The 25633-nt window shown below is 45.0% G+C and overlaps 1 protein-coding gene and 1 long non-coding RNA gene across 3 annotated transcripts in view; one reads left to right on the forward strand and one right to left on the reverse strand.

Annotated features, from left to right (window-relative positions):
* Positions 1–5: 5 nt before the first annotated feature.
* LOC139280785 (uncharacterized) lies at positions 6–20763 on the reverse strand. 2 transcript variants are annotated; one of them, XR_011596765.1, is made up of 3 exons: positions 20703–20763; positions 18124–18173; positions 6–432 (listed from the first exon to the last, which is right to left on the reverse strand). It is a non-coding gene; the product is annotated as an uncharacterized lncRNA (long non-coding RNA). The 2 variants fall into 2 exon arrangements; XR_011596764.1 differs by lacking the exon at positions 20703–20763 and adding an exon at positions 20424–20553.
* A 1242-nt stretch (positions 20764–22005) lies between these two features.
* The window catches only part of LOC139280784 (stimulated by retinoic acid gene 8 protein homolog), a 53164-nt gene continuing 49536 nt past the window's right edge, over positions 22006–25633 (forward strand). Inside the window, exon 1 of the mRNA XM_070900476.1 lies at positions 22006–22055. The gene's annotated coding sequence lies outside the window, so the exon portion shown is untranslated. The remainder of the gene's footprint in view (positions 22056–25633) is intronic.

Below are 25633 nucleotides of genomic sequence, written 5' to 3' on the forward strand. Positions count from 1 at the left end.
AAGGCTTTGTAGAGGAAGCAATTATATAGGTTGGCATGGCAACCATTTCACATACAGAACAGTCCCACAACAATGAGCTGAATTACCAGTTAGTCTGCTTTTTTGGTGGTGTTGGGCAGCAATTCTTCCTGAACCAGGCTACAGGAAGAATGCCCTACTCTTTCAAATGAGATCTTTAACATGCCACCCGAATCACCGGCAGACAGGGCATCCATTTAACATCTCGACTTTAGGGCAGCAGCTTTGACAATGTAGTGATGCACTGAGGGTCAGCCTAGATAAAGTGTTCAAGTCTTAGGAATAATAGCAAAGCTTTCAGTTGGTCCTACTCGTGAACACCCTCCACAACCCCTCTGCCAATTTTCCTTAATTTCAACGCCTCTCTTCAGTCACCTCTCCCACAAAGGCTCAGCAGGTGTTCTTCCTCCTCCTCTGAAACACACATTAAAAAAAGGTACTGTACAAATGATGCTTCAATCTCAGCATGATCTCTGAATAATGTTCAACCTACCCAGAGGTTGGAGACTATACTGTATAGTATGATGGCAATTAACTGCTCCAAAAGTTAATTTCATTTAATTTTAAAGAAAGCGAATAAAATATTTATGTAGGCATGTGTTCATTTTACATTTTGCTAGTCCTTTAAGAAAACCATTTAACTTAATACATCTATAAAATGCCAGGAAAGAAAATTAGGAAACCAATGTCCACCAACCCTCATTTTAATCTCTGTCCTCTGCCCGCCCCCACCCCCCTGCCCCGACCCCTCCACCACACACAAACACATTGGCAGATTTTAAATTAACAGCCAAAACTTAATACAAAATGTTGGAATGACTGCATTCAAGGCAGCACATGAGGTGGCAAGTTACAAATGAGCCAGAAAAATAATAGACCAAGATATTCCATTTAACATCTTCACTTGTGCGCCATTCTTTTTAATCAGCAATCCAAATTGAGAGCAATAATTGCCCATGTGATTTAGTTAAGTAACAATTCCATGATTGTCAATGCATCACATTACTGGAATGTTTATTCATTAATACATCACATCAGTCTATCTGCCCTCAGCAATGTACCTTTCCCTTGCTAATTTGCTGATGCCGTTCATCTTCAAATCATTGCTTTACAGCAGTCAGAGATACATGCCTATAATCCCTGGGCACTTCATTATGGACACATTTTTTATGTAGATTTGGTATATCATATATTTATAGAATCATAGAATAGTACAGCACTGAGGGAGGCCACTTGGCCCATCAAGTCTATGCTGGTTTTCGAAGAGCAATCTAGTTAGTCCCACTTCCCCGCTTTTTACCCATCTCCCTGCAATTTTGTAACCTTCAAATATTTATCCAATTCCCTTTGAAGGCTACTATCGAATCTGTATCCACCATCCTATCAGGCAGTGTTGTTCAAATCCTAACCACTCATTGCATAAATAAGTTTTTCCTCATGGCACCTCTAGTTCGTTTGTCAATCACCTTAAATCTGTGCCCTTTAGTTACCGACCCTTCACCCATTCAAAATCATTTTTCTTTCTAAACCCTTCATGATGTCAAACATGTCTATCACATCTCAAAATAGCTTTCATAGAAACATAGAAAATAGGTACAGGAGTAGGCCATTCGGCCCTTCAAGCCTGCACCATCATTCACCTCAGTACCCCTTTCCTGCTTTCTCTCCATACCACTTGATCCCTTTAGCCGTAAGCGCCTTATCTAATTCCCTCTTGAATATATCCAATGAACTGGCATCAACAACTCTCTGCGGTAGGGAATTCCACAGGTTAACAACTCTCTGAGTGAAGACGTTTCTCCTTGTCTCAGTCCTAAATGGCTTACCCCTCATCCTTAGACTGTGTCCCCTGGTTCTGGACTTCCCCAACATCGGGAACATTCTTCCTGCATCTAACCTGTCCAGTCCCGTCAGAATTTTATATGTTTCTATGAGATCCCCTCTCATCCTTCTAAACTCCATTGAATACAGGCCCAGTCGATCCAGTCTCTCCTCATATGTCAGTCCTGCCATCCTGGGAATCAGTCTGGTGAACCTTCGCTGCACTCCTTCAATAGCAAGAACATCCTTCCTCAGATTACGAGACCAAAACTGAACACAATATTCCAGGTGAGGCCTCACCAAGGCCCTGTACAACTACAGTAAGACTTCCCTGCTCCTACACTCAAATCCCCTAGCTATGAAGGCCAACATACCATTTGCCTTCTTCACCGCCTGCTGTACCTGCATGCCAACTTTCAATGACTGATGTACCATGACACCCAGGTCTCATTGCACACCCCCTTTTACTAATCTGCCACCATTCAGATAATATTCTGCCTTCGTGTTTTTGCCATCAAAGTGGAAAACCTCACATTTATCCACATATTGCATCTGCCATGCATTTGCCTACTCACCTAACCTGTCCAAGTCACCCTGCAGCCTCTTAGCGTCCTCCTCACAGTTCACACCGCCACTCAGCTTAGTGCCATCTGAAAACTTGGAGATATTACACTCCATTCCTTCATCTAAATCATTAATGCATATTGTAAATAGCTGGGGTCACAGCACTGAGCCCTGCGGCACCCCACTAGTCACTGCCTGCCATTCCGTTTATCCCGACTCTCTGCTTCCTGTCTGCCAACCAGTTCTCTATCCACATCAGTAGATTACCCCCAATACCATGTGTTGTGTATCTGTAAAGCATGCACTCCCATGTTCCGCCACCAGGGAGTGCATCCCCTGAAGTCCCAAAGGATCCCAGCATCCCTTGGGAGCACTGTATATAAGCCGGCCTCTAAGGCCTGTTCCTGACTCTGGAGTGTCTTAATAAAGACTGAGGTCACTGTTACTTTAACCTCCCTGTGTGCAGTCTCATCTGTGTTAGGAACACAATATCATGTGCTTTAATTTTGCACACCAATCTCTTGTGTAGGACCTTGTCAAAAGCTTTTTGAAAGTCCAAATACACCATATCCACTGGTTCTCCCTTGCCAACTCTACTAGTTACATCCTCAAAAAATTCTAGAAGATTTGTCAAGCATAAATCCCTTCATAAATCCATGCTGACTTGGACTGATCCTGTCACTGCTTTCAAAATGCGCTGCTATTTCATCTTTAATAATTGATTCCAACATTTTCCCCACTACAGATGTCAGGCTAACCGGTCTATAATTACCCGTTTTCTTTCTCCCTCCTTTCTTAAAAAGTGGTGTTACATTAGCTACCCTCCAGTCCATAGGAACTGATCCGAGTCGATAGACTGTTGGAAAATGATCACCAATGCATCCACTATTTCTAGGGCCACTTCCTTAAGTACTCTGGGATGCAGACTATCAGGCCCCGGGGATTTATCGGCCTTCAATCCCATCAATTTCCCGCCTAATACGGATTTCCTTCAGTTCCTCCTTCTCACTAGACCCTTGGTCCCCTAATATTTCCAGAAGGTTATGTGTGTCTTCCTTCATGAAGACAGAACCAAAGTATTTGTTGAATTGGTCTGCCATTTCTTTGTTCCCGTTATAAATTCACTTGATTCTGACTGCAAGGGACCAACGTTTGTCTTCACTAATCTTTTTCTCCTCACACATCTATAAAGCTTTTGCAGTCAGTTTTTATGTTCCCAGCAAGCTTGCTCTCTTACTCTATTTTCCCCCTCCTAATTATACCCTTTGTCCTCCTCTGCTAAATTCTAAATTTGTCCCAGTCCTCAGGTTTGCTGCTTTTTCTGGCCAATTTATATGCCTCTTCCTTGGATTTAACACTATCCTTAATTTCCCTTGTTAGCCACGGTTGAGCCACCTTCCCCGTTTTACTTTTACTCCAGACAGGATGTACAATTGTTGAAGTTCATCCATGTGATCTTTAAATGTTTGCCATTGCCTATCCACCGTCAACCCTTTAAGTATCATTCGCCAGTCTATTCTAGCTAATTCACGTCTCATACTTTTCCATAAGTTCAGGACCCTAGTCTCTGAATTAACTGTGTCACTCTCCATCTTAATAAAGAATTCTACCATATTATGGTCACTCTTCCCCAAGGGGATTCACAACAAGATTGCTAATTAGTCCTTTCTCATTACACATCACCCAGTCTAGGATGGCCAGCCCTCTAGTTGGTTCCTCAACATATTGGTCTAGAAAACCATCCCTAATACACTCCAGGAAATCCTCCTCCACTGTATTGCTACCTACATGTAGATTAAAGTCGCCCCTGATAACTGCTGTACCTTTATTGCACGTGTCCCTAATTTCTTGTTTGATGCTGTCCCCAACCTCACAACTACTGTTTGGTGGTCTGTACACAACTCCCACTAGCGTCTTCTGCCTTTTGGTATTCCGCAGTTCCACCCATACAGATTCCACATCATCCAAGCTAATGTCCTTCCTTAGTATTGCATTAATTTCCTCTTTAACTAGCAATGCTACCCCAACTCCTTTTCCTTTCTGTCTATCCTTTCTGAATGTTGAATACCCCTGGATGTTGAGTTCCCAGCCTTGGTCACCCTGGAGCATGTCTCCATGATGCCAATTATATCATATTTGTTAATTGCTGTCTGCACAGATAATTCGTCCATCTTATTACGAATACTCCTCGCATTGAGGCTTGTCTTTTTTAACATACTTTGCCCCTTTAGAATTTTGCTGTTATGTGGCCCTTTTTGATTTTTGCCTTGGGTTTCTTTGCCCTCCACTTTTACTTTTCTTCTTTCTATCTTTTGCTTCTGCCCCCATTCTACTTCCCTCTGTCTCCCTGCATAGGTTCCCATCCCCCTGCCATATTAGTTTAACCCCTCCCCAACAGCACTAGCAAACACTCCCCCTAGGACATTGGTTCCGGTCCTACCCAGGTGGAGATCGTCCGGTTTGTACTGGTCCCACCTCCCCCAGAACCGGTTCCAATGTCTCAGGAATTTGAATCCCTCCCTTCTGCACCACTCCTCAAGCCACGTATTCATCTGAGCTATCCTGCAATTCCGATTCTGACTAGCACGTGGCACTGTTAGCAACCCTGAGATTACTACCTTTGAGGTCCTACTTTTTAATTTAACTCCTAGCTCCCTAAATTCAGCTTGTAGGACCTCATCTCGTTTTTTACCTAAATCGTTGGTACCTATATGCACGACAACTGGTTGTTCACCCACCCCCTCCAAAATGTCCTGCAGCCGCTCCGAGACATCCTTGACCCTTGCACCAGGGAGGCAACATAACCATCCTGCTCTAAGGAGAACAGCCCTAGATTTACCAGTCTATCCAAGGAACTGTAATACCTCATCCCTGGAACCATTGTAGTAAATCTCTTCTGTACTCTCTCCAAAGCCATGACATCCTTCCTAAAGTGTGGTAGCCAGAATTGGACACAATACTCCAGCTGGGGCAAAACTAGTGTTTAGCATAACGTCCTGGCTTTTGTACTCTATTTCTAAAGCCAATTATGCTTTATTAACTACTTTGTGAACCTGTCCTGCCACCTTCAAAGACTTGTTCACAAACACCCCCAGGTCTCTCTTTTCTTTCACACTCTTTAAAATTGTACCATTTAGTACATATGGTCTTTCCTCATTCTTGCTACCAAAATGTATCACCTCACTTTGCTGTATTGAATTCCATCTGCCATGTGTCCACCCATTCCACCAGCCAGTCTATGTCCTCTTGAAGTCTATTACTATGTTCCTCAGTTTAAAACACTTCCAAGTTTTGTGTCATCTGCAAATTTCAAAATTGTGCTCTGTACCACCGCCCCCCACCCCCATCCAAGTCCAATTCATTAATGTATATCAAAAACAGTATTGGTCCTAATACTGAAACTTGGGGAACCCAGGCATCTTACTCCAGTCCAAAACATGGCCATTCATCACAACTCTGCTCTCTATCCCTTAGCCAATTTTGTATCTATGTTGTTACTGCCCCTTTTTTCCCATGGGCTTCAATTTTGCTAAGCAGCCTAATTATGGTACTTTATCGAAAGCCTTTTGGAAGTCCATATACACAACATCAACTGCACTGCCCTCATCAAAAAACTAAAATCAAGTTAGTCAAACATGATGTGCCCTCAATAAATCTGCGTGGCTCGCGGTTATTAGTTCAGGCTTGTCCAAGTGGCTGTTAATTTTCTCCCGGATTGTTTCTAAAAGCTTTCCCACCACGGAAGTTAAACTGACTGGCTTATAATTGCCAAGTTTATCCTTCTCCCCTTTTTTGAACAAGTGTGTAACATTTGCAATCCTCCAGTCCTTTGGCACCACCCCCATATCTAAGGAGGATTGAAAAATTGTGGCCACCACTTCTGTAATTTCTATCCTTTCTTCCCTGAGCAAGCTAAGATGCATCCCAACCAGACCGGGTGACTTATCCACTTTAATTACCACCAGCATTTCTAATACCTCCTCTTTATGTATTTTTATCTCATTCAGTATCCGAGCAACCTCCTCGTTTTCGCTAACTTTGGCAAAGTCCTCTTCCTTGGTAAATACCGATGCAAAGTACTCACTTAGTACCTCAGCCATGCCTTCTGCCTCCACCAATAATTCTTCATGTTGGTCCCTAATCAGCCCCACTGTTCCTCCGACAACCATTTTAAGAACATAAGAAACAGTAGTCGGTGGGCCATATGGCCCCTCGAGCCTGCTCTGTCATTCAGTAAGATCATGGCCGATCATCGACCTCAACTCCACATTCCCGCATGATCTTCATATCCCTTGATTCCCCTAGACTCCAAAAATCTATCTATCTCAGATGATTTTACTGTTTATATGCATATAGCAGAACTTTGGATTCCCTTTTATGTTAGCCAAATAGAAAGTGTTGACTGCACTGTTCTTGTTTGTGTAATTGTGCAGTGATTTTGAACACTAGAAATAAACATGCTCACAGGGAGTTTAAGTCAAAATATTTATTTGGCGTCCTACATACAGACCGGGCAGAATTACCTTGAGCAGAGAACAGGAGTGTTGTAGTCTGAAGCTCCTCTTATCCTAGGTCCATTCAAACAATTGGCTGCAATCCCAGCTATATTCATGCTTTGTTCCAATTATTACATTAATGCTCAAGGAGACCCCTGTAACTATTCCAGCATTCTTCTGTTATCACAAACTCAGATATGGTTTTCTTGGACAAAGAACATCTGTTTTCATGTACTTCTCCGATACCATAAACTCAGATATGATGTTCTTGCACCTATTTTCACATCACATCTGCACAATTAAAGCATAACTGAGCAAGGTCATCAATGTACCCTGATATAACGTAATTAAGAAAGCTGGTGCTTGCAGTAGCAGTAAAAGGTCAACATAGTTCATCTGTCCCATAGCTTTCCATTTTGGGCAGGTGTGTACAACAGTACACTGGTCCAGTTACCAAAATCTCACCTGCTTGCAAATATTAAAAAGTTGCCATAAAAACAAGGGCACTACATTGGGATAGGGCAGATTTTATAAAGGTGAGGAGGAAAGACAAATTGGCACACATTAGCATGGATTGAGGATTGGCTAACTAACAGAAAACAGAGAGTCGGGATAAACAGGTCATTTTCCAGTTGGCAAACAGTAACCAGTGGGTGCCACAGGGATCGATGCTGAGACCTCAAGTATTTACAATCTATATTAATGACTTGGATGAAGGAACAGAGTATAACATAGCCAAGTTTGCTGATGATACAATGATGGGTGGGAAAGCAAATTGTGAGGACACAAAAAATCTGCAAAGGGATATAGACAGGCTAAGTGAGTGGGCAAAAATTTGGCCGATGAAGTATAACATAGGAACATTTGAGGATATCCACTTTGGCAGAAAAAATAGAAAAGCAAATTATAATTTAAATGGAGAAAAATTGCAAGTGCTTCAGTACAGAGGGACCTGGGAGTCATAGTGCATAAAACACAAAAAGTTAGTATGCAGGTACAGCAAGTGATCAGGAAGGCAAATGGAATGTTGGCCTTTATCGCAAGGAGGCGTGGGGGAAAGAGTATAAAAGCAGAGAAGTCATGTTACAACTGTACAGGGTATTGGTGAGGCCACATCTGGAATACTGTGTGCTGTTTTGGTCTCCGTATTTAAGGAAGGGTATACTTGGATTGGAGGCTATTCAGAGAAGGTTCACTAGGTTGATTCCAGAGATGAGGGGGTTGACTTATTAAGATAGGTTGAGACTATACACATTGGAGTTCAGAAGAATGAGAGGTGATCTTATCGAAACATAAGATAATGAAAGGGCTTGACAAGTTGGATGCAGAGAGGATATTTCCACTCATAGAGGAAACTAAAACTAGGGGGCAGTCTCAGAATAAGGGGCCGCCCATTTAAAACTGAGATGAGGAGGAATTTCTTCTCTCAGTGGGTTGTAAATCTGTGGAATTTTCTGCCCCAGAGAACTGTGGAGGCTAGTTCACTGAATATATTTAGGGCGGAAATAGACAGATTTTTGAGCGATAAAGGAATAAAGATATTATGGGGAGCGGGCAGGGAAGTGGAACTGAATCCATGATCAGATCAGCCATGATCTTATTAAATGACGAAGCAGGCTCAAGGGGTCAAATGGCCTACTCCTGTTCCTATTTCTTGTGTTCACAGACTAGATTAACAATGAGATATTTAAAAAAAAAAGGAAATTGCAAAGGTGTGCAATAATAAATACCATTTATGAGCAAGAAGGTTACTTCACGGTTCTAGCAGCCCACTGATCAGGGAGAGATATTTAATAATTGCAATCAAATTCTGAACTCCCCGAGAGATGCTTGGCTGGATCCCGGTCCCAATGGGTCAAAGGCTGGAAGACACCAAGTTCTCCAATCTGGCATCTTAAGCCTCAATGCAGCAGTCTATGCAGCTATGGACTATGAACTGATTAGCCTTTAGGCCCGTGTAGGAAGGAGACATCTGCAGATGTGCCTGTAACTGATGCATGCTGCAGGACACTATCGTACTGATAAACCTTCCTTTATGGTGCTTCATAGGATCACCATCACTGGACATCCAGTCACCTGCTGGAAAACTGACCTCACTGGCTCTACATATATGTGATGATCAGAAAGCATCCTTTCTAAAGAGAACCTATAAGATTGGGGTCCACAGACCCTTCAAAGTGAATTTCTTGAACTTTTGCTCTCGAACATCAGTTTCTTCTTCCACTCCCAACTCCGCTGACTCATTCATGCTTTGTGCTTCACCCGTGCAATGTTCTCATCAGCAACATCTATTTCTCTGTAGGTGGCTGCCCCATGGCTGGTGAGTGGATAAGAATGTGGTGCCATGCTCGCGAGCAGAGGGATGTGGCAGATCTGCCTCTTCACTGCTTCTTCTTGCTGTATCCGATTTAGAAGAGAAGAGGAAGCAAGGTTGAATGGGTGGTGGACAAGCAGAAATGCTGTGAGTCAGAAGAATTTTCTGGCTGAAAGGTTGTCTTTGATCCTACAGGAGATAGGAAAGCAACAGCTTGTCCAAACAAACCAACAGCTACCACAGGCCTGTGATTTCTCTGCCCCCAACAGCCTCCCTCTGAGTTCCATTGCTTCCTCCACAAAGCGTGTCAGAAGCTTGAAATCAGAATGGCATCCACACGGGCGGTCTCTCGCTCCCACATTATGTACCATCTTCTCCTGCCAGGAGAATTTAGAGTGTGAAAGTTCTGTGTTAGTCATAAAATTCAACAGAACTCGAGTGTCAACAGACCGAGAATTTAATGGGGTGACTGAAAGGAAGCAAGAACATCCACGGTGAGCCGTTGACAGGTCAGAATGTGAGACTGTGAGGGAAGCTCCATTTGCAGATGGCATGTGAGAGAGTGGCAGTCCCATGGACCAGTGAAGCACACTGCTGTCTTTCTTTGCCACCATTCAACACTGTGAGGGTGAGGAATGAAGGACTGGCACATAAGCTTTGATGGCTTCTTTCCCTTGTGTAGAGCCACTCTGGTTAACACATTTTCCAATCAAACATTAGTTACCAAATATTGTCAACAGGTTATTAAAAACTCAAATGTTAATTTTCACTAGGAATTAATAATCCACAAAGGCATAGGATAGTAATCATATTAGTGATTGAGGATGTTAACTACAAAGGACAATACTACCCTCTACTGGCAACACTGTATTGCATCAGCAGCGAGCCCCAGGAGCATCAGCAGAAGGAACCTTCTGCTATTGTCTGTAGCTGGTTGTGTACACCAGTTTATCATTTCTCGAAGTTGCCTACTGGAGAATTTCAGTTTAAGGATGCTCCAGGCAAGAATTTCCTCCGGGGAAGTTTTGCTGCCAGAAGTTAGTTGTGGCGAGGCTTGTGCTCGCCACCCTGGTCCCACCGTGACTCCACCCAATTTCCCTGCTTCATCGTCACTATACCACCCGACTATTACTCATTCTGAGGGACTTACAGCGTTGTGCCAGACAATCACAGCATTGTTCGTGCATCAGTTATTTATAATACCAACTGAAGTGTCAGGTGACCAAAAAAAGAAGGGTTGGCCATAGCAACCAATTATCAAGTGAGTGCTGTGTCAGATTGCTATTGCCACTAAATTCTCATGCATCAGCTCAGAAGCGACGATGGTGCCGAACAGATTCACTCCACTGTTGTCAGTTCTAAACTAGCCTGGCCCCTTCAGTTGGCAACCCTGTTACACACAGGCACTGGGAGCTGAAGGGCGGGAATTTAAACACCATTTCACACTCCACTTCAATGAAAAATGACAGGAGGAAAAATTAATTCAGAGGCAGAGGAAAAAGTTGCGCAGTGGTATCCATTCACTTAATTCCTAAAATAACTTGATAATTCCCTCACAGGTACGTTACAGACTTAGAAAAAGATGCTGGGAAAGGGGAGAAAGGCAAATGGAAAAAGGAAATGATTGGAATATCAAAGTTAACACAAATGAAATGAAAATCAGCCAGGTTCTATAGTATCAGGCAATCTGCTCTGCTGGATTACTATGCAGGTGGTGAAGATGAAAATATACCCCTCGTCTTTTTAAGCTTAATTCTTAGCTATTTCAACGCCGTTTCCTGGAGTACATATGTTGCCTATTTTTCTTTCCAATGTGTAGTACTTTGCACAGGCCTGCATTAAATTTTATTTGGGTTGGCTGTGGTTAGGGTACTCAGTAAGACTCAAATCCCGTGGTGTGTGCCTAAGTGACTCAGGCTGGTGATGGAATAAAATCAGCCAGGTTTGCCTTTCCAGTTATCTGGTGACCCTTGTTGGAAAGTGCATATGTGACATCGGATGAGCACACGAGTGGACTTGGCTGTGAAGAAACTCATGTTTGAATATACAGCAAACCCTCCATGTCTGGCCTCACAGGCAAAGAATGACCACTTGGGCAGGTCCTGGAGGCAGCCAGCGCCTACTAAGCAATATTCAAGCCAGTTATTGCATTTAGATTAAGGGGAAACATTGAGGAAGGGGTGGGGAGGGGCGGTGTTGAAGATCATATCAAGGGTGCAAGTCAAGAAAATTCTCAAAGGTCTCGCACTCCTACGGTAATGTAACCGTACCAGAGCAATATTCCAGACATTTACCAGTTATTATTCTGAGCTGTATTTATTAATGTTTACTACCCTTTCTTAATCTGAATCAACAGTCTCAGTGGGTGAAAAGCTTCAGTTATGTGGCGAGACTAGACAAGCTGGGGTTGTACCCCTTAGAGTAGAGAAAATTAAGGGGAGATTAAACAGAAGCATTCAAAATCATGAGGGCTTTTGGTACAGTAAATGAGAAATTGTCCACTGGCAGTAGGGTCGGTAACCAGAGGACACAGATTTAAGGTAATTGGAAAAAGAGCTAGAGGTGAGATGAGGAAGATATCTCCTCAGCTGGTTATAGTTTATGATGATCTGAAATGCACTGCCTGAAAGGGTGGTAGAAGCAGATTAATAATAACTTTCAAAAGAGAATTGGATAAATACTTGAAGGGGAGAAAATTGTAGTGCTATGGGGGGGAAAAGCAGGGGAGTGGGACTAATTGAACAGCTCTTTCAAAGAGCTGGCACTGGCATGATGGGCCGAAAAGCCTCCTTCTGTGCTGTAACATTCTATGATCACAGCTGAATGTTTTGTGAAAAGAAACTGGAGTAAAGGTGCCATCAGGCTTCTTTGCAGAATATCTGAATGGGTTTCAATGCTTTCTAGTTGCCTGGTTACTGCAGACCTCAGCTAATGCGATTACAAGCTCTTTGTTCCCTCTGAAGCTGGAGCAGGATAGATTTACTTTATTTGCATGGAACAACCACTTTTTTCTTTGTTAGGCTGTTAGATTATAAAGTGCCTTAGCGAAGGTTACCTGTGCCTCATTAAAAGGAATTACTCTGGATGAATGAAGTACAGTAGCAGCTCTCTCTGAGATGGACTTATTAGATATGGTATGTGAAAGCCTGCTTAAGGACTGCAAAACCTGATTAAGTCTTTGATGATCATGGCATTTTACTGCCCCCTGCACCCCCCCCCCCCCAAACTGGAATTTAAAAGGGAAGGCAACTCTAGTTAAGTACCATTAGTGTTAGTTCCCCTGGCAGCCTTGTGGATAAAGGTACCACCTGATATAAACCAGAAGGTACGAGGTTCTGTGCTACGTTAATTAATCTCAGCAAGGACAGCTTTTGGTGCACTACAATCGGCCTCAGCACCGCTTTCCAGCTCCTATTTGCTATTCACTAACTCCTGCGTAAAAAGTATAAATGTGTGGATCAGGGATTGTTGTAGACCCGAACAGTCCTACACACAGTTCTGGCTCTCAGCCAACTGGTACTAAATAGTACTGTTTCTTGATCTGCTCAAAAGATTTCCAAATTTGCCTTTTTTCTCATTTGCCAACGGAACTTGTGTAATTAGCGCAAGACTGAAATATTTATTTTGACCATATCTTAGATGCGTGGCTGCTTTAACTCTGGTTCTTTTTGCATCTGATTTAGTGGCACATGCTCTTAGACCAGTGCTTTCTCCTGTTAGTCCAGAAAAGCGAATCATTTCTAACTTTAAAAAAAAGTTTTTGCTTGTCCCCACTGGTCTTTCTGTAGCCATGACATCTTTGCTGTCATCATTGATGGTCTTGCTGTCACCCCATTGGCCATGCTGCCACATTTCCCTCCCTGTGCGCCAGGTATATTGGCCTAAAGAATCCAAGAGATGTTGTGAAGAAAGAAGCTGCATTGTTCAGAAGCTGAATAATTGGCAGTGTCTCAGCAAACTAAACGGTGTACTGAAAATAAATCTGCTACATTGTACCAGCAGTACAATTCAATTAGTGCTTACAAAGCCCTCCCTGCTGGACTGACCCTGCTGCCCCCTCACCAATGGGCCTGTAGCAGAATATCAACAGATCTAAACTGACTACAAAACATCTTTTCAACCCGAAGCTTAATTTCACTTGATGTACCATCCCTGTTACGTACATGAAAAGATGACCTGAGTCACTCTGCACTTACTAGTGTTTGGGCTGCCATTGAAGAAAAGGTCCCTTTTGATTCTTAGAGGAATCAGTAAAGTGGACAGTTGAAATCAAAGATCGTGGAACTCCATCACAGCAGCGCAGAAAGATGAATTTAAGTTTAAAAACAGATTATGCAAAACAATGTGAACATATGTTAACGGGAGGAGTTTTAGAATTGGGTAAGTATTTTTTTTAAATCTACATTGCAGTGGACTTCAGAACTGCAATGGAGCCGGGATAAGCACTACTGCATCTCCTGGCTTCACAGTCAGGTATGTATTGTTTTGAAACAAACTTACCTTTTTGGTGGCGACCTCCAGTGGTCCTTTTAAGGACTGCTGGTACAACAGTAATGTAGATCACGCTTTCCTGAACATGTAGTGAGTTGGTCTTACTGCAGGTGAAGGGTCCACAGCCAGCTAGGGAATGGAAGACCAGCTGGAAGAGCAGTGCAAGGAAGGTAGTGCAGGGGTCCCCTGCGGTCATCCCCCTGCAAAATAGATACAGTGTTGAGGGGGATGACTCATCAGGGGAGGGCAGCAGCAGCCAAGTTCAGGCACTGTGGCTGGCTCTGTTGCACAGGAGGGCAGGAAAAAGAGTGGGAGAGCGATAGTGATAGGGGATTCAATTGTAAGGGGAATAGATAGGCGTTTCTGCGGCCGCAACCGAGACTCCAGGATGGTGTGTTGCCTCCCTGGTGCAAGAGTCAAGGATGTCTCAGAGCGGGTGCAGGACATTCTAAAAAAGGAGGGAGAACAGCCAGTTGTCGTGGTGCACATTGGTACCAACGACATAGGTAAAAAAAGGGATGAGGTCCTACGAGACGAATTTAAGGAGCTAGGAGCTAAATTAAAAAGTAGGACCTCAAAAGTAGTAATCTCGGGATTGCTACCAGTGCCACGTGCTAGTCAGAGTAGGAATCTCAGGATAGCGCAGATGAATACGTGGCTTGAGCAGTGGTGCAGCAGGGAGGGATTCAAATTCCTGGGGCATTGGAACAGGTTCTGGGGAAGGTGGGACCTGTACAAACCGGACGGTCTGCACCTGGGCAGAACCGGAACCAATGTCCTAGGGGGAGTGTTTGCTAGTGCTGTTGGGGAGGAGTTAAACTAATATGGCAGGGGGATGGGAACCAATGCAGGGAGACAGAGGGAAACAAAAAGGAGACAAAAGCAAAAGACAGAAAGGAGATGAGTAAAAGTGGAGGGCAGAGAAACCCAAGGCAAAAAATAAAAAGGGCCACTGAATATAAAGGGGCTGCAGGAGGGGTCAAAACTAAAAATCATGGTTTAAAAACTAGGATTAAAACACTCTACCTAAATGCACGCAGCATTCGAAATAAAGTAAATGAGTTGACGGCACAAATCATTACAAATGGGTATGATTTGATGGCCATTACAGAAACATGGTTGCAGGGTGGCCAAGACTGGGAATTAAACATACAGGGGTATGTGATGATTCGGAAAGATAGACAAGAAGGGAAAGGAGGTGGGGTAGCTCTGCTAATAAAGGATGATATCAGGGCAGTTGTGAGAGACGATATTGGCTCTAATGAACAAAATGTTGAATCACTGTGGGTGGAGATTAGAGATAGTAAGGGGAAAAAGTCACTGGTGGGCGTAGTTTATAGGCCCCCAAATAATAACTTCACGGTGGGGCGGGCAATAATCAGGGGAATAACGGAGGCATATGAAAAAGGAACAGCAGTAATCATAGGGGAGTTTAACCTACATATCGATTGGTCAAATCAAATTGCATGGGGTAGCCTTGAGGAGGAATTCATAGAATGCATATGGGATTGTTTCTTAGAACAGTATGTTACAGAACCTACAAGGGAGCAAGCGATCTTAGATCTAATCCTGTGTAATGAGACAAGAAAAATAAACGATCTCCTAGTAAAAGATCCTCTCGGAATGAGTGATCACAGTATGGTTGAATTTGTAATACAGATTGAGGGTGAGGAAGTTGTGTCAGAAACGAGCGTACTATGCTTAAACAAAGGGGACTACAGTGGGGTGAGGGCAGAGTTGGCTAAAGTAGACTGGAAACACAGACTAAACGGTGGCACAATTGAGGAACAGTGGAGGACTTTTAAGGAGCTCTTTCATAGTGCGCAACAAAAATATATTCCAGTGAAAAAGAAGGGCGGTAAGAGAAGGGATAACCAGCCGTGGATAACCAAGGAAATAGAGAGTATCAAATCAAAGACCAATGCATATAAGGTGGCCAAGGTTAGTAGGAAACTAGAGGATTGGGAAAATTTTAAACAACAGCAAAGAATGACTAAAAAAGCAATAAATAATGGAAAGATAGATTACGAAAGTAAACTTGCGCAAAACATAAAAACAGATAGTAAAAGCTTTTACCGATATATAAAACGGAAAAGAGTGACTAAAGTAAATGTTGGTCCCTTAGAAGATGAGAAGGGGGATTTAATAATGGGAAATGTGGAAATGGCTGAGACCTTAAACAATTATTTTGCTTCGGTCTTCACAGTAGAAGACACAAAAACCATGCCAAAAATTGCTGGTCACAGGAATGTGGGAAGGGAGGACCTTGAGAAAATCACTATCACTAGAGGGGGTAGTACTGGACAGGCTAATGGGACTCAAGGTAGACAAGTCCCCTGGTCCTGATGAAATGCATCCCAAGGTATTAAAAGAGATGGCGGAAGTTATAGCAGGTGCATTCTTTATAATCTACCAAAATTCTCTGGACTCTGGGGAGGTACCAACGGATTGGAAAGCAGCTAATGTAACGCTCCTGTTTAAAAAAGGGGGCAGACAAAAGGCAGATAACTATAGGCCGGTTAGTTTAACATCTGTAGTGGGGAAAATGCTTGAAACTATCATTAAGGAAGAAATAGCGGGACATCTAGATAGGAATAGTGCAATCAAGCAGACGCAGCATGGATTCATGAAGGGGAAATCATGTTGAACTAATTTACTGGAATTCTTTGAGGATATAGCGAGCATGGTGGATAGAGGTGTACCGATGGATGTGGTGTATTTAGATTTCCAAAAGGCATTCGATAAGGTGCCACACAAAAGGTTATTGCAGAAGATAGAGGTACACGGAGTCAGAGGAAATGTATTAGCATGGATAGAGAATTGGCTGGCTAACAGAAAGCAGAGAGTTGGGATAAATGGGTCCTTTTTGGGTTGGAAATCGGTGGTTAGTGGTGTGCCACAGGGATCGGTGCTGGGACCACAATTGTTTACAATATACATAGATGACCTGGAAGAGGGGACAGAGTGTAGTGTAACAAAATTTGCAGATAACACTAAGATTAGTGGGAAAGCGGGTTGTGTAGAGGACATAGAGAGGCTGCAAAGAGATTTGGATAGGTTAAGCGAATGGGCTAAGGTTTAGCAGATGGAATACAATGTCGGAAAGTGTGAGGTCATCCACCTTGGGAAAAAAAACAGTAAAAGGGAATATTATTTGAATGGGGAGAAATTACAACATGCTGCGGTGCAGAGGGACCTGGGGGTCCTTGTGCATGAATCCCAAAAAGTTAGTTTGCAGGTGCAGCAGGTAATCAGGAAGGCGAATGGAATGTTGGCCTTCATTGCGAGAGGGATGGAGTACAAAAGCAGGGAGGTCCTTCTGCAACTGTATAGGGTATTGGTGAGGCCGCACCTGGAGTACTGCATGCAGTTTTGGTCACCTTACTTAAGGAAGGATATACTGGCTTTGGAGGGGGTACAGAGACGATTCACTAGGCTGATTCCGGAGATGAGGGGGTTACCTTATGATGATAGATTGAGTAGACTGGGTCTTTACTCGTTGGAGTTCAGAAGGATGAGGGGTGATCTTATAGAAACATTTAAAATCATGAAAGGTATAGATAAGATAGAGGCAGAGAGGTTGTTTCCACTGGTAGGGGAGACTAGAACTAGGGGGCACAGCCTCAAAATACGGGGGAGCCAATTTAAAACCGAGTTGAGAAGGAATTTCTTCTCCCAGAGTTGTGAATCTGTGGAATTCTCTGCCCAAGGAAGCAGTTGAGGCTAGCTCATTGAATGTATTCAAGTCACAGATAGTTAGATTTTTAATCAATAAGGGAATTAAGGGTTATGAGGAGCGGGCGGGTAAGTGGAGCTGAGTCCATGGCCAGATCAGCCATGTTCTTGTTGAATGGCGGAGCAGGCTCGAGGGGCTAGATGGCCTACTCCTGTTCCTAATTCTTATGTTCTTATGCAGCCAGCCATCCCTGGCTACGTTCAGGGCAGACCAATTCACAAAGAGGGCCTCAAACAGGCGTTTGGTTCTTTATATATCCAAAAGGGCCGAACACTTCCGTTTATGCCTTTACCAATATGGCGGTGGTCCGGCGCAGAATGTGCGTGCCCACCATACTGGATGCTTCGAAAATGAGAATGAAAATCGGGAGAAATGTATGACAGGCGGCTGATCTGATATCGCCAGCCTTACACTATCATCCAATGTCAAAATTACCCCCATTGTGTCACTGACCTGCTCCTTCTAAAGTTTCTCAGATACTTTATTAGATTACAGTGCCCTTTGAACAGTACTGCCCCTCCCCCACCCGATGAAAGCAACTTTGTTACCAACTGGTATTTGGTGAACTGTGCTTCTCCCAATGACCTCTGAGATGAGACAATTTTACAAACTACATTGATAGCAAAAGGGTTATTGTCTCTGAAATAAAGTTCAGTACTGTTACAATCTGCTTAAGTACTTACTTGTGGCAAGTATATTTGTACGAGTTGAGTTATTGGCCCACTGCCTCCCTCTGGAGAAAGAAAATAAGCTATTTAATACTTTTGAATTAAATGATAAATCAATCCATCCTTGGATCATTATATTTACTCAAAAATGGAAATACATTTAGGCTGCAGTGACACCATACGTTATCTTCTACATTAAAAAAAACTTATGCCAGCACGCACTTTCTTTCTTCACCAATTGACTTTCTCACAATTTTTGCATCAACTTTTTCCCATTATAAACCCTTCCATTCATATAAAGAAAAAAGACTTGCATTTATATAGCACCTTTCATGACCTCAGGCATCCCAAAGTTCTTTACAGCCAATTAAGTACTTTTGGAGTGTAGTCACTGTTGTAATGTAGGAAACACAGCAGCCAATTTGTGCACAGCAAGCTCCCACAAACAGCAATGTGATAACAACCAGATAACTTGTTTTTGTTATGTTGATGGAGGATAAATATTGGTCAGGACATTAGGGAGAACTCCCCTGCTCTTCTTCAAAATAGTGCAATGGGATTTTTTGCGGCCACCTGAGAGAGATCCGAAAGACACATACTCCAACAGTGCAGTACTCCACCGGAGCGTCAGCCTAGATTTTTGTGCTGAAGTCTCTGGAGTGAGACTTGAACCCACAACCTTCTGACTCAGAGGAGAGAGTGCTACCGACTGAGTCATGGCTGACATTTATCATGGACTTTGCCCATGAAATCTCGTCACTTTATAATTACACCTCCCATCCGTTGTAACCCCTCTGCCTCCAGCTCCACTGTCAGTGGTGGCCTTGTTGTGCCTGGCTGCCTTGTTCTCTAGCTGCTGAATTTTCAACTCCTTTGGTGGACTTGCTGTTCGCTCACAAAAACACGTTTAAAAAAAAAACAGAAGTCAGCCCTGCTTTTTCAAGCACCTTCTGGGATCTATATAGTTCTTTAATGCGTCGACCCTGCTTCTCTAAGATCTCTTCTACAGCCTCTACAGGCACCACTTGCTCTATTTAATAGTCTCCTTGCTGTGTCTAGTGACCTTCCTCCTCCAGACTCTTCATACTGATGTTTCTTTGCAGGGCAAACATGTGCAACATGCAGCAGACTAGCTTGAACTTTGAAACATTAGTCTGGCTGTATTGAAGTACAATTCCAGATCTATCCAAGCACCTGGAGCTTCGACATGCTAATGGTGAGCTCTATGATTAATGTGATGGATGCATAAACCTCATTACACTTGGCCTAGAAAACCTTGGGTGACACTCCTAGTGGTTCTGCTGGGATCGTGCTGGACAGCATCCAACACTGCAGGGGCAATGGGAGGACACATGTCCAGCATCTGCCTGCCAGACGCTATAGCAACCTCCCCACCAATCCAGCCACATTCTGCTTAGGTAATTTGGTTAAATGTTTTAAACAAGTTGAAGTCTTTGGGTGTTGAGGACACTTGCCTACCCTGGACGCCACAAGTGGGGCCCACATGCATCCTTGTAGAGGCGGTTACACCTCCAGTTGCTCAGAAATGTCATGTTCTGTTCCAGCGTCAGGAGCAGGAGCTCCCAGCTGAGGGAGTCCAGTTAATTTACGATGACCCCCCACTGCAGCACTGAAGCGCTGTCGGTGGAGCCGTCTTTCGGATAAGACATTAAACCAAGGCTCTGTCTGCCCTCTCAGGTGGATGTAAAATATCCCATGGTACTATTTTGAAGAAGGGAAGGGGAGTTATTCCCGGTGTCCTGGCCAATATTTATCCCTCAATCAACATCACTATAAACAGATTATCTGGTCATTATCACATTGCTGTTTGCATAAATTGCCTGCTGTAATTCCTACATTGAAACAGTGATGACACCTCAAAGCTATATTGCGCTTTGGGACATCCAATGGTCGAAGGCGCTACATAAATGCAAGTCTTTCTTTCAACTTTGCAGCCTTCCGTTTCCATGATGGACATCTCCTGCCTCATAATTCTCACTCCCTCATTACAAATGAGTTATGACCAGTCCTACACACTTCCAATGCCCCATTCTTATGAATCCCTCATGCCAAACCCTCCAATTCTTGGTACAGAGGGGATTGCAGGCGCCTCGTACTGTTGGATGTTTCAGTGAGTGGCACCAATAACCCAATGCACCTCAGGCTCCAGGTGGTCTCTATTGACAGGGTGCGAACCAACTACCTTTTAAACATCTAAATACATTGGCATTAGACAAAATAAATATTGAGCCTCTCTTAACTCCGCCAATGGCCTAAAATCAGAAGAGCGAACTACAGAATTATATTATAGTCACCCAGCCTCGAAATCTTCAGCTGACTTCTCTCTCCCCGGTTCCTGCCCGTGCAGGTCGCGTCTCACAGGCACCACCCACCTGTGGGCTCGGTGCAGCGCCCGGCCCGGTGCAGCACTGCCCGGCCTTTCACCCTCCCTCCGGCCCGGAACCCCACTGCCCGCCCTTTCACCCTCCCTCACTCTCCCCCCGGCCCGGAGCCCCACTGCCCGGTCTTTATCCTCCCTCTAATCCCGGCCCGGTGGCTCTCTGCCCGGCCTATCCCTCACTCCCTCTCCCCACCGGCCATCGCCTCTCGCAGTCTCCGGCTCCGCTTTCCCGCCATCTTCACCCGCCGCTTCCCATTGGTCGCCGAGTTGCTACCCGGGGCAGTCCGCAGCTTCCTATAGGCCCGAAGAGTAAAATGGAATGCGAGGTGTCAAAAGCAGCAAGGGAGGAAGAAACAACACCAGGAGTGAGAGAAGGTGAGAGTCAGAGAGAGAAAAACCAGGAGTGAGAGAAGGTGAGAGTCAGAGAGAGAAAAACCAGGAGTGAGAGAAGGTGAGAGTCAGAGAGAGAAACACCAGGAGTGAGAGAAGGTGAAAGTCAGAGAGAGAAACAACACCAAGAATGAGAGAAGGTGAGAGTCAGAGAGAGAAAAACCAGGAGTGAGAGAAGGTGAGAGTCAGAGAGAGAAACACCAGGAGTGAGAGAAGGTGAAAGTCAGAGAGAGAAACAACACCAAGAATGAGAGAAGGTGAGAGTCAGAGAGAGAAACATCAGGAGTGAGAGAAGGTGAGAGTCAGAGAGAGAAACAACACCAGGAGTGAGAGAAGGTCAGAGTCAGAGAGAGAAAAACCAGGAGTGAGAGAAGGTGACAGTCAGAGAGAGAAACAACACCAAGAGTGAGAGAAGGTGAGAGTCAGAGAGAGAAACACCAGGAGTGAGAGAAGGTGAGAGTCAGAGAGAGAAAAACCAGGAGTGAGAGGTGAGAGTCAGAGAGAGAAACACCAGGAGCGAGAGAAAGTGAGAGTCAGAGAAAAAACCACCAGGAGTGAGAGAAGGCGAGTGTCAGAGAAACACCAGGAGTGAGGGAAGGTGAAAGTCAGAGAGCGAAACTACACCAGGAGTGAGAGAAGGTGAGAGTCAGAGATAGAAACGCCAGGAGTGAGAGAAGGTGAGAGTCAGAGAGCGAAACTACACCAGGAGTGAGAGAAGGTGACAGTCAGAGAGAGAAACAACACCAGGAGTGAGAGAAGGTGAGTCAGAGAGAGAAACAACACCAGGAGTGAGAGAAGGTGAGAATCAGAGAGAGAAACACCAGGAGTGAGAGAAGGCGAGAGTCAGAGAGAGAAACATCTAGAGTGAGAGAAGGTGAGAGTCAGAGAGAGAAACTACACCAGGAGTGAGAGAAGGTGACAGTCAGAGAGAGAAACAACACCAGGAGTGAGAGAAGGTGAGAGTCAGAGAGAGAAACAACACCAGGAGTGAGAGAAGGTGACAGTCAGAGAGAGAAACTACACCAGGAGTGAGAGAAGGTGACAGTCAGAGAGAGAAACAACACCAGGAGTGAGAGAAGGTGAGAGTCAGAGAGAGAAACAACACCAGGAGTGAGAGGTAGTGAGTCAGAGAGAGAAACACCAGGAGTGAGAGAAGGTGAGTGTTGTGTATCTGTAAAGCATGCACTCCCATGTTCCGCCACCAGAGAGTTCATCCCCTCAAGTCCCAAGGGATCCCAGCATCCCTTGGGAGCACTGTATATAAGCCGGCCCCTAAGGCCTGTTCCTCACTCTGGAGTGTCTTAATAAAGACTGAGGTCACTGTTACTTTAACCTCCCTGTGTGCAGTCTCATCTGTGTTAGGAACACAATAACTGGCGACGAGCATACGAATCCAACGCAAAGATGCAGCAAACTGTGGGCATCCTGGAGAAGTTCTCGGAGGGTGAGGACTGGGAAGCCTATATCGAATGGCTGGACCAGTACTTTGTAGCCAATGAGCTGGACGGAGAAGGAAGCACTGCAAAAAGGAGAGCAGTCCTCCTCACGGTCTGCGGGGCACCGACCTACAGCTTCATGAAGAATCCTCTGGCTTTGGTGAAACCCACAGATAAGCCGTATGAGGAGCTGTGTACACTGGTTTGGGAGCATCTTAACCCCAGGGAGAGCATGCTGATGGCAAGGTATCGGTTCTACACGTGCCAGCGATCTGAAGGTCAGGAAGTGGCAAGCTACGTTGCCGAGCTAAGGCGACTTGCAGGACAATGTGAGTTTGATGGCTACCTGGAGCAAATGCTCAAATACTTTTTTGTACTGGGCATTGGCCATGAGACCATCCTACAAAAACTTTTGACTGTAGAAACACCGACCCTCAGTAAGGCCATTGCGATATCAAACAAATCTCTCAGAACACAAGTGCTAGCAATGTTCATAAATTAACTGGAACTGTGTTTGCGAGCAGAAATGTACAGGGCAGTAACTACAAGTCTGCAACTGCCAGCAGGCCTCAGGTGACCCAGATGACTCAGAGTCCGCAACAAAGGATGAATGCAAGGCAATTTACACCTTGTTGGCGTTGTGGAGGCTTTCATTCAGTCTATTCATGCCGCTTCAAAGGGTATGTTTGCAAGAGCTGTGGAACAATGGGGCACCTCCAACGAGCTTGCAGACGAGCTGCAAGCTTTGCAAAACGTGTTAACCACCATGTGGCAGAGGAAGATCGGTCCATGCAGGATCAAAGCAATTTCGAGCCTCAGAGAGAGGAAGCAGATGCTGAAGTACATGGGGTGCACACATTTTCGACGAAATGTCCACCTATAATGCTAAATGTAAAATTGAATGGCTTACCCGTAGCCATGGAACTGGACACCGGCGTGAGCCAATCCATCATGAGTAAAAAGATGTTTGAGAGACTGTGGTGCAACAAGGCACTCAGACCAGCCCTGAGCCCCATCCACACGAAACTGAGAATGTACACCAAAGAGCTCATCACTGTCCTGGGCAGCGCCATGGTCAAGGTCACCTATGAGGGCACGGTGCACGAACTGCCACTCTGGATTGTCCTGGGCGATGGCCCCACACTGCTTGGAAGCAGCTGGCTGGGCAAAATCCGCTGGAACTGGGATGACATCCGAGCGCTATTACATGTCAATGAGGCCTCATGTACCCAGGTTCTTAACAAATTTACTTCCCTTTTTGAGCCAGGCATTGGAAACTTTTCTGGGGCGAAGGTGCGGATCCGCTTAGTCCCAGAGGCATGACCCATTCACCACAAGGCGCGAGCGGTACCTCACATGATGAGGGAGAGAGTGGAAATCGAGCTGGACAGGCTGCAACGCGAGGGCATCATCTCTCCAGTGGAATTCAGCAAGTGGGCCAGCCCGATTGTTCCAGTACTCAAAAGTGATGGCACGGTCAGGATTTGCGGCGATTTATAAAGTAACTATGAATCGTTTCTCGCTACAGGACCAATACCCGCTACCTAAAGCAGACGACCTATTTGCGACGCTGGCAGAAGGCAAGACGTTCACCAAGCTCGACCTGACCTCGGCTTACATGATGCAGGAGCTGGAAGAGTCTTTGAAGGGCCTCACCTGCATCAACACGCACAAGGGACTGTTCATCTACAACAGATGCCCGTTTGGAATTCGGTCGGATGCAGCGATTTTCCAGAGAAACATGGAGAGCTTACGCAAGTCGGTACCATGCACGGTGGTTTTTCAGGACAACATATTGGTCACGGGTCGGGACACCATCGAGCACCTACAAAACCCGGAGGAGGTCCTCCAGCGACTGGATCGCGTAGGGCTGAAGAGGTCGAAATGCGTCTTCATGGCAACCGAAGTGAGTTTTTGGGGAGAAAGATTGCGGCGGATAGCATTCGGCCCACAGACGCCAAGACAGAGGCTATCAGGAACGTGCCAAGGCCACAGAACGTCACGGAGCTGCGGTCGTTCCTGGGACTCCTCAACTATTTTGGTAACTTCCTACCGGGGCTAAGCATCCTCTTAGAGCCCCTACATGTGTTATTGCGTAAAGGTGAGAACTGTGTATGGGGAAAAAAACCAAGTAATTGCTTTTGAGAAAGCCAGAAACATTTTATGCTCCAACAAGCTGCTTGTATTGTATAACCCGTGTAAAAGACTTGTGCTAGCATGTGATGCGTCGTCGTACGGAGTCGGGTGTGTATTACAACAAGCTAACGTTGCGGGGAAGTTGCAAACTGTCGCCTATGCCTCCAGGAGCTTGTCTAAGGCCGAGAGGGCCTACAGCATGATTGAGAAAGAGGCATTAGCGTGTGTGTTTGGGGTAAAGAAAATGCATCAGTACCTGTTTGGCCTCAAATTTGAGCTGGAAACTGATCACAAGCCCCTCATATCCCTGTTCGCTGAAAACACGGGGATAAATACTAATGCCTCAGCCTGCATACAAAGGTGAGCACTTGCGCTATCAGCGTATAACTATACCATCTGCCGCAGGTCAGGCACCGAGAACTGTGTGGATGCTCTCAGTCGGCTACCATTGCCCACCACGGGGGTGGAAATGGCGCAACCTGCAAACTTGTTGATGGTGGTGCAGCCCGCTGACTTGTTGATGGTCATGGAAGCGTTTGAAAATGATAAATCACCTGTCATGGCCCGCCAGATTAGGACTTGGACCAGCCAAGATCCTCTGCTGTCCCTAGTAAAAAACTGTGTACTGCATGGGAGCTGGGCCAGCATCCCCGTTGAAATGTAAGAGCCAATCAAACCGTTCCAGCGGCGAAAGAACGAGCGGCCATTTAGGCAGACTGCCTGTTGTGGGGTAACCACGTAGTGCTACCCAAAAAGGGCAGGGAGACGTTCATCTCGGATGTCCATAGCACACACCCAGGTATAGTAATGATGAAAGCGATAGCCAGATCCCACGTATGGTGGCCCGGTATCGACTCTGACTTAGAGTCCTGTGTACGGCAATGCAGCATGTGTGCTCAGTTGAGCAACTCGCCCAGAGAGGCACCACTAAGTTTGTGGTCCTGGCCCTCCAGACCATGGTCAAGGATCCATGTCGACTATGCGGGCCCGTTGCTTGGTAAAATGTTCCTGGTGGTGGTGGATGCTTTTTCAAAATGGATTTAATGTGAAATAATGTCGGGAAGCACCGCCACCGTTGAAAGCCTGAGGGCCATGTTTGCCACCCACGGCCTGTCTGACCTACTGGACAGTGACAACGGGCCATGTTTCACCAGTGCCGAAT

Source organism: Pristiophorus japonicus, chromosome 15 (assembly GCF_044704955.1).
Source record: "Pristiophorus japonicus isolate sPriJap1 chromosome 15, sPriJap1.hap1, whole genome shotgun sequence".
NCBI classification, from domain to species: domain Eukaryota; kingdom Metazoa; phylum Chordata; class Chondrichthyes; family Pristiophoridae; genus Pristiophorus; species Pristiophorus japonicus.